Genomic DNA, 9,527 nt, shown 5'->3' on the forward strand with positions numbered 1-9,527 from the left:
TTATCTCCAGCTGGTGACCAAGCTATCTGTTCTTCATTGTAGGCAAGCAAAGTAAGTAAGAGCTTGGAGCAGGCGGGGAGCTGGCAGCAGCCTGCGCTTCGGGTCTCTGCGGCACAGGGGAAGCAGTCGCAGTGACAAGTACCTGCTGCACCAGGGAGGTGGAGAAAGAAATGTTCTCACTCGTATTTTCCTTGCTGGGGAGGCATACTGAACAACCGCAATTAAACTGCCAGGTTTTAGTTCTGCATTGTTAGCTGGATTTACTTCTCATCCCTGCTGCTGAAAAAATAAACCTGCTTGTGACTGAGAGATAAGTATGAATACTGCAGCGCAACATCGGGCATGACAAGCAGCTTGAAGCACTAGCAGAGGTAAAGAGGTGAAGAATTTTCTGTGTTCAGGGAAGCTTGCCCTAGACAAAAAGAAAGGTATTAGATATGACATGAAGGTGTGAGTGATTAAAAATATATGACATTATGAGGGAAAATCTTCAGTCTTCTGTTTTGGCTAAAAGCTGCACAAGTGCATGAAGAGGCTGGCACAGGATGGAATGATTTCTGTAGATAATTAGGTCAATATATTAGATTTGTGGACAGCTTGAAAAGCTAAATTGTCATGTAGTGACAAATGTGGCAGTAACTGTGTGGGGGATAAGTCAGGTAAGAAGACCAGTCCTAAGCAGGATACAAAGCTGCAGGGCAAAGTGAAGACCTCAGGGCAGAGGGAGAAGTGTGGCTGAAGGCATCCAGACTTCTGGAGTGTAGGGGGCTAAGTCTTGCTGCCACTGCAGTCAGGGACAATTTTTCAAACAATGCCTTTACCAAAAAAGAAAGGAAGGATTTTTATTTTTTTATTTTTTATTTTTCCTTCCTGCAACCACAGACAACAATGACAACTCGAGGAGAATCCTGCAGGGGCCGGGGGACCTGCTGGATGGTGTCAGGCTGCCCATGGTGATGGCTGGGGACTGCCGTGGCTCTCCTGCAGGAGCTGCAAGCACCCAGGAGACGCAGGACCCAGCTCCGGCCCCTGCTGTCCGAGCCAGGGGCTGTGCGGCCTCGGGGGCTCCTCCCAGGGGCACCCCCAGCTGCCTTTTCCCTTCAGCTGGAGAGTAAAATTCTGTGGGTGTTGACGGCACTCACAGTAGGACAGAGTGTCTAATAGAAGAGGTAAGAAGGGCTCAGATGTAATGTCCTAATAAATAACTATAAACAGATCAAGACCAGTTATTTCAGCTAATGGTGAAAATTAAAGTGCACATCTACATGAGTAGCACCATTTATTTTAGCACTGCTAATATCACTAAACTACATACTATTCCCAATACTTTATATTAACGTTGCACATATTAGATGTCTTTATTGGATTTTTAAAAATAATTAGAGTAGCTTAATAATGACTTCGACTAACATGGACAGGATCACAGAGAAAGCAGAAATTACATTTCAGATAATACATGTCTTTCAGCCAGCCTGGGAAGGGACGGTGCCAGAGCAGGCTGCTGGTGTGCCTGGGGCTAACGTGGCAGCCTTCCTCCTCTGGAAGAAACCTCCCGGGGATGCTGCCTTGTAGCACAGGGCAGCGGGTACCTGATGCGCTAATATCTGGGTTCCAGGATTTTAGATGAGGTCTAAGATGACAGAGCAAACATGGAAATAATCTCGTCATTTGATGTTCAGAAGGTCAACAAACTGATATGCAAAAATATGTTTATATTAAAATATGCTAAATAATTTTTGACACTGCAACAGTGCCTACAGAGAGAAGACCTCTGTAAATGCTCCCCAGGTGGTTAAAGGGGTTAAATCTGAAACAGGATTTCTTGCTGCACTCTTTCTATGTGCCCAGCTCTATTTCATGGGTAAATGGACATTCGCAGGATCCCAGGTATTGGCTTCCCGGCACCGTCAGCACTAAATCTTGAAGCTGGTGAATGTTTTGCTTCAGTAAAGACTAAATAAAATCTGATAAAGGGTTTAGATTTGGCAGCCTGGTGCGGCACAGGCACACCTGACTGGGAGTTAGACAAGATGAGATGCTTTTAGTACCTCTGGATAGTGCTTGCTGTGATCTCTAAGGCAAAATAATTCTAACAGCTGTGCCTCAGTTTCCCCTCACAAAATACGGGCATAATAATAAAACTACATCTGCAAAGGTGCAAAGTTTATGTCACATGAAGTATGTTTGTATTGCTAATATTTTTAGTGATTTTAATGAGCCTCTGATGAAACCATTACAAAGCTTTTCTTTGGGATGCAGCTAATTTATATGCGGTTACATCGCTTCAAGTTTTGTGTGTCTTGATGTGCCTTAAAATCCTGAACATTTGGGGATAATTTGTCAGCCATTAGCGATATTTTTGTCGTCACAGTCCTGCTCCGTGACTCAGTATTGCACCAACAATCCCGCACCATCCTGCTGTGGTGGCACTGACGTCCATCCACCATGTGCTCAGCCTGCCCGCCAGGTGCTGGTTACACATCGTGTGCCAGCAAAGACCCGTGCAGAGTTACCGGCAAGGGTCTCATGGCCCCATGCCAGAGCCGGGGCAGCGCTCAGCCCGCAGACAAACTGCCCTCCGGCCGAGCAAGCTTTGTCCTTCCCCTTGGAGGACCTTCCATGGGGCTTCCATGTCCAACAACACGGAGCAAATAACACGATTCCAAGGTTAGAAAGCCTGTGCCAAGGCGTTTGCAGGAGCTGGCCACGAGGCTGATGGTTCCGGTGTCGTTCACAATGGGGCTCGCTCCCCCGACACCTCTTGGGCCCCAGGGAGCCCCCCCTGCTCCCCTGCCACCACCCCGCACCCCGGCTCACCCCGCCGCAGGGCCGCTCTTGTCGCCCCCTTCCCCGTGCTCCTGCTCCGGTTCCCTCCCACCTCGTAGCGACTGACCGGCTCTGCCTTCCTCTGCTCCCCGTCCCACGCGGCACGTCGGGTTGGAAGATGCCTCTGGAGGTCATCAGCTCCAGCCTGCCGCCCGCAGGATCTGATCCCCCCGCTTCACACCCACCTCCACAAGCATCTGAGCTGCCGCTTTGTCATTCTCCCGTCAGGCACGCAAATGTTGCTCTGCGGAGACGAGGCAGCAGCAGCAGGCTATTTTTCAGTACAAATGATGCAGTGTTCCTCTCAGGTTGGGAATGGACGTGATCAAAATTGCACTTTGATTCTTCCTCTCCAAATTTTGAGGGACTAAACTGCTAATTCCAGGTATTTTCTTCCCTTGTCAAAATTCTGCTAAGCAGCAGGATCAGGCCCGTGTCTTGCTTTTCTCTCGTTTTTTGCATGGGAAGCTGCGTGGGGCTGACCATGCTGGCTCCGCGTCAGGCCCATGAGGAGCAGCAGCCGCACCGCCTGGTTGCAGCGCTCTCAGCAGCACCCTTGGGACCACCGCCGCCCCCCGGGGTGCCGCCAGCAGCCGAGGAGGGGCCCCCATGGCCACCCCCGCCCCGGTCCCGCAGCAGGGGCTGGCGCTGCGCAGCTGCTCGGGCGGCACCGGGCGGCCCCTCGCCACGAGCGGGTCCAGGCGAGCAGCTTGGCCCAGGTCACACACACAATGCCAAATGCCTTTTTGTCTTTGGTCGATTTTTATTTATCAATAAAACGATACTACAAAACATGGGAAACATCTGCTTTAAATACAGATCCGCAGTTACTTTGCCAGTTTTTAACCTGCTGTATTTACAGATTTCTCCCCTACACTCTTTCTGACTGGAGGAGCCTAAGGGGCGGCTGCTGCCAGCACCGGTCCCTCAGCTCTCAGGAGCAGGAGAAGCAGTGCAAGCAGCGAGGATCTGCTGCTCCCTGCTCGGCCTCGCGGCAGCCCTGCCACCCCAGCTCCCTGCAGGAGGGCTCGTCTTTGCCCTGCGGCCCCCCAGGCTCTGCCTGCCTGTGGGGAGGCTCTTCCTCCTCCACCAGGCACGCTGCTGAGCTCAATTCACTCCGGTTTTGGGGCACAGCCATAATTCATCCCCATTTCTGCCAAGCCCATGGCCTGCTCGGTTACTCCCTGCCCAGCCTGCCCGCTGGTCTGGTGGAACTGCTGAGGTCAGCGGGCAGAAAGGAAGCAGACGGGCAGCGGAGCCCTCCCCGAGACCTTCCTCCCCGTATGAGAACTGCTTGGATGGCATGTCATGTTGGGTGACGGTCCATCCAGGAGAGGTGTCGTCCCCTCCAAAGTGTGTGCACAGGGGGGCTGGTGCCGGTCTCCCCATGGCACCCAGCACCGTGCAGAGACAGCCGCGCCTGGCCTGCCGCTGCCGGCCCTGCTGGCTCTCACAGGCCCGAACCGCTGTGAATCGATCAGCAAGAAACAGAAATATATACGTGTGTGTGTGTATATATATATATATTTCTCTATATAAGATCCTTTAATTATATAGTTGTAAGGCAGATTAAAATTATTTTCTGATACCACCTGGTATCAAAACTTATCACTCCTACTTTCCATGCGCACTGCGCAGTGTGCAGGGGAGGTAATTAAACCTGCAGTAATTATCATACAGGTACTCTAATTTGAATATCCACTGCTCTTTCACACCCTCTCTTACAGAAGAAGACAAGACAGTACTCAGAAGTGCTAGGAATAGCAAAAATTCAGCTTCCTGCCCTAGAAACCTGTGGGCACCTGAGGAGCTGAGCGCCCCGCTGCTCGGGCGCGGGGCAGCACAGAGCTGTGCCCTGCGGGCAGGAGGCCTCCACCAGCTGTGGCGGCTGCATCGGTGCCTTCTCCTCCTTTGCAGACGGAAAGGGCTGGGCAAGATGAAAAGGGAGATGAGACACCACAGCGCTCCTTCTGCGTGCTGGAGAGGGGCAAGCAGGGGAGGCCTGGGCTGAGCCGTGACAGACGCCTCTGAACAGGGCCTTTTCCTCGTGACTGCTGGAATTTGGCTGCACCTCAGCTATCAGTAAAGAGCAAGCTTTTTGATTTCTTTGCACATGAAAAGAAATGAAGACAATAATATATTCCAGAACAGTTCAGCTTCTCTTAAGATTTATTACCAGGGAGATGGAGCCTTGCTAATTGGCTTTTGTTATGCAGCACGAAGCATGCTGGTGCTGAAGAGCTGTCTGCTGGCACCTCGTACCTGAGGCATGCTCTTAGAGCTCAGCTTCCCCGTGGCTACCCCCAGCACTGCCTCGACATAATGAAGTATTAGCATAATTAAATGAAGTTGAAAGAAGTGAAAGAACAGGTAGAGTGCTACTGCTCTGCTTGTGATCTCTTGAGCCAGCAAAGGAAAGCAAATAATTTTTACAAAACAAACTTTGATCTTGAATTGATTTCTTTCTTCTTTTCTTTGTGTCTTTCTGGGCAATGGAAACAGTCCAGAACACTTCACTATTGCTCCCAGAAGCTTGGGCAGTTTTACAGGACTTTTTCCTGGGACAAATGAGTATGCTCCGCCTGCGGCATCGCAGGCAAGATGTCTGTGTGCATCCGTGATACGCGAAACCTCAGAGCATGGCTTACATTGGCACAGGCAAACAAGTAGAGCTGCTTAAAATATTTTCAGAAAAATGGGCTGTTTCGAAAAAGCCACAGTGCATTATGAAGAGACACAGTTGTTGGAAGGCGCAGAGCTGTCATGGTTGCTGGTGAGGGGCATCTAGCAGAAGTGGCTGTGGGTGCAGGGGAGCCAGCCCCCAGGAGCACTGCCCTGCTCTGGGAGCAGCAGTGGTGCTCGCTAGGGGCTCGCAGCCAGAGGGCACGAGGCGGTGGCCAGGCTGGGGGGGCAAAGGCCAACCCCTCCAGGGAATGCACAGTGGGTCTGGGAGGAAGCTCAGTCTGGGAAAAAGGACCCAAGGGGACATGGTGTAATGTGCAAAAAATGAGTAACTTGTCATTTTAGAAGTGAAAGATTTCAACTTCTGTACTCAGAAGACCAACAGTTCAAAACTGGTCTAACTAAAACAAAACAAAACAAAAGAACAAAGAGGGGTGTAACAAATTGTTATTAATTTTTTTGTCATTTGAAGTGAAACATTGCTGTCATTTCAGGTCAGCCAAAATGAGATTTGTAGTTTCACATAAAAAAAAAAAGGAACAAAAAAAATACTTTTTTGTTTATTCCAAACTGTCTGTAAAAAAAAAAAAAAAAATTGTTCTGCAAAGTCAAAGTCCATTAGTCACAAAGATCTCATCCATACCACACGCTGGTGCAGCACCTCCACAGATACTTGGAGCCCAGCTATTTGCTGTTACTGGTTGCTGTTACCAGCTCTGAACACTTGCAATAATTTGGATATATGTCAGTAGGACAGAAAAGCCTACCTGGAAAAGTAATGTGCATCTGCAGGCTGCTGGCAGCTGTGGCTGCTCACACACGCCTTGCCATCCGAGGAGATGAGCTTCCAGAAGGGCTTTGCCTCCCATATGCTTGTGCAGACACTGCAGCACCCAAATCCCTGCTCAGCAAGGCACCAGATGGGACGAGCTCCGCAAATCCAGGGTCTGCTCGCCTGCTCCCAGGAAGAGGCCGATAGAAAGGGCTCCACTGGAGATCAGCCAAGTACCAAAGATTAAAAATAATTAAAAAAAAAAATCATCCGAGGATATTCAGCCACACAAGTGAGCAATTGCCTGCTTTTCTGGCTCTTCCAGCCCCAGCTTGCCTACAGCTATGCTTCCCTATTCGAGTCGTGTTAACGTGGAGGAGCGATGAGAGTGCAGAGACCAGCGGCGCCATGCCGCAACTACCCCAAGAAGGGTGGAAGGAAACGTGACAGTGAACCCAAGTTACAAGTCTGTCATTCCGAGAATGCACAATTGCATTCCTTCCCTTCATTGGGCATCCTTAAAAGCACAATAAAGTATTTCAAAGTATTCTTGGAAATACTCCGGTAGGTAACCCCTGATGCAACGATGGCTCTTCCAGAGGTATTGCTGCTGGTGACAGTACTTTCCAATCACAGCATCAGAAAATCCCTGTTCAAGGTGGGGAGGAAGAAGGATGCCAGCCTGCGATCACTGAACTGGTGCTTTCAGCCTCTCACAGACATAAATGAGGAAAATAAAAACCCCAAAATTTCATCGGAGAATTATCCCCAATCTGTAAGGAACTGGTTAACATGAAGCAATGCTAAATCACAGTGGGCAAGAAAGCATGTATGTATCTCTATATATATCTGTGTGTGTGTATAGATGACAGGCAAAGGATACCAACTTATTTATTCTTGTCTGTGCCCTTGCAGTGTATACTCACAGATCTGGATGGCAGACACAAATTAGCTGCGGATTTCAGCCACCCAGCACCACAGTGCTGATGGCTGTACATTTCCGCAGCATATCGTGTAACACTGAACCTACTTATGAGAGCCATGAATATATAATTCCTCTCTTCATTTACCGGGATCCTAAACAAAAGGTCGGCTCTTCTGCCAGCAGTGACGCTGGAGCAGAAGGGCAACAGCAACACGTGGTTTACCACCTCAGAGCCTCTGCATGCAGGCTTTTTTGGCAGCGGGACCAAAGCCACCTGGCAGGAGCCACGGGGCAAGTGACTCTGCCCAGGTCACGGATGTGACTGCTTTGGTTTTTCCCAGCTTGTCTCTTTCTGTCTCGGTGTTATTTCTACCAGGGAAATACAGCAGGCTAAAAGCTACAGGTTGATTTTTTTTTTTTTTTCACATACCACAGTAGAAACAGTTACTGAGTTATATTTGTCAGAGTCACAGTAGTTTATGCATATTTGCTATTCACAGACTGCAGAATATTGCCAATAACCTCACTGGTGGGGACTGACAACACGGAGATACATGCATTCATGTGAGACCATAATCAATGATGTCTATACTGTATTAAGCACATTCATTTTTTTTTAACACCTTCCAGTAAAATCAATTCCTTTAAATTTGTAGTTAAAATTTTTGTTTCCACAATTACGCACAAAATAACCTGTAAACAATTTGACATTACAGTTATGTACAAGTGAACCACGTCGGAAAGTAGAAGAGGTAATTCAGTGGGTGCCACTTAATCTACATCAATGTGCAACAGACTGACTCAGCCTCGGCAAAGTCATTAAGTGCTTGTATGAGGTCCGAAAATGTAACATGAGCAAGGCCCCGTAGAGATCACAAAGTCACAAGTCACCAAACCCCCGTCTACATCCTGTGTTGGCCGTGAGAGTATTGCACTGGCGGCATTTGCTCCCCGAGTGCACGCGTGGCTGCGCGACCTGGGCGGGAGGGGAGCCGCCGGCGGGCCCCGTGCTCCCGCTGCCTCGCGCCGGGAGGTTTGGCCTCTGCTCAGTTCTGAACTCCGCTTTTTCGTGTTTGCTTTATCATTGCTATAGTTTAAAATCTGTAATAGCATTCTTATAAACTGATTTTTAGCTAAGTGATATCGATGCCAAGAAAAATAAAGAATGTCTTTTTATAATATAAATAATTTAAAAGTGCTTTTTTGTTCTTTTACTATTAATCTACAAAACCCCGCTGGGGCATAAACTATCCATAAGACTGGACAATTATTTTGTACCATGATATACATGGGGCCTTATGCATAAAGTACTCTGAATGTCAAGTCCACGTGCATACTTGCAACGATGGAAAGGGCTTCACGGCCAGGTAGGAAGTTGGAAAGGTTTCTTCAGCCTTCCTAGGGCTAGGAGAGCAATGGGAGATGGCTGAAGCTCTTGCTTACATTGAGGTCTCTGCCAATAGAGACCTAGTTTTCTCCTTCAGCCCACAGCTTTGCAGAGAGAAGAAACAAACTACCTCACAAAACTAGAATTAACCCAGAACATTTCCATCAGAGTACTGTGAAGCATCTATATGGGGCATGCGTGACCTAGGGGAAAGAAATAATTTGGTCCACATGGGTCTATGTAAACTCACACGTTCTGCCTCTGTCTCCCTCTGATGTCTGAGTCCTCGAGGTGGCTGGGTTTGCAGCAGCGGCCCTGCAAACACCGCTAATTGTGGCGGAGAGCGGCCCGACCTGCCGCGGCTGGCGGGGCTGCGTGGGGCTGCACCAGGAGCGGCCCAAGCCGGGGGTGCCGCCACGCACCGGCCCCATGCCCCCCCCGGCCACACGCAGCTGCCCCCTGCCAGCGTCCTCAGCAGGCCCCCCGGGCACACCGAGGCAGCCAAAAATTGGCTCCACAACCCCTCCGCTGAACGGCAAGGCCCGCTTGCTGCACGTAGATGTAGTGAACGGTGAGTGGATGTGAATGTTATTACAGTTTAATGGCTTTCTCTCATCTTCACCGACACAATTGCCTGTTTTTTGTGAGAAAAGGCATTTTAGGAGTCTCAGTCCCACTGAAGTCAATGTATGTTTTCAAATTAATTTCAACAGAATTCATATTTGGTCTTAGTTATGCATGGGAAGTAGCTCAAAGACCAGTTTGCTCCCCAGATGTTTAAGAAAGAATAAAGTCCTCTGTTAACTGAGTGTCATTTTGGCTTGCTACCAGTAAGTGACCAAAAATGTCCTACGGATCAGCAGAGGTTCTTCCACTGAAACAAATTAGAATTGAGCCGAATATTTTTAGAGTCAAAAGCCAGCTATGTTTTAGAC

This window comes from Anser cygnoides, chromosome 14 (assembly GCF_040182565.1).
Source record: "Anser cygnoides isolate HZ-2024a breed goose chromosome 14, Taihu_goose_T2T_genome, whole genome shotgun sequence".
NCBI lineage: Eukaryota > Metazoa > Chordata > Aves > Anseriformes > Anatidae > Anser > Anser cygnoides.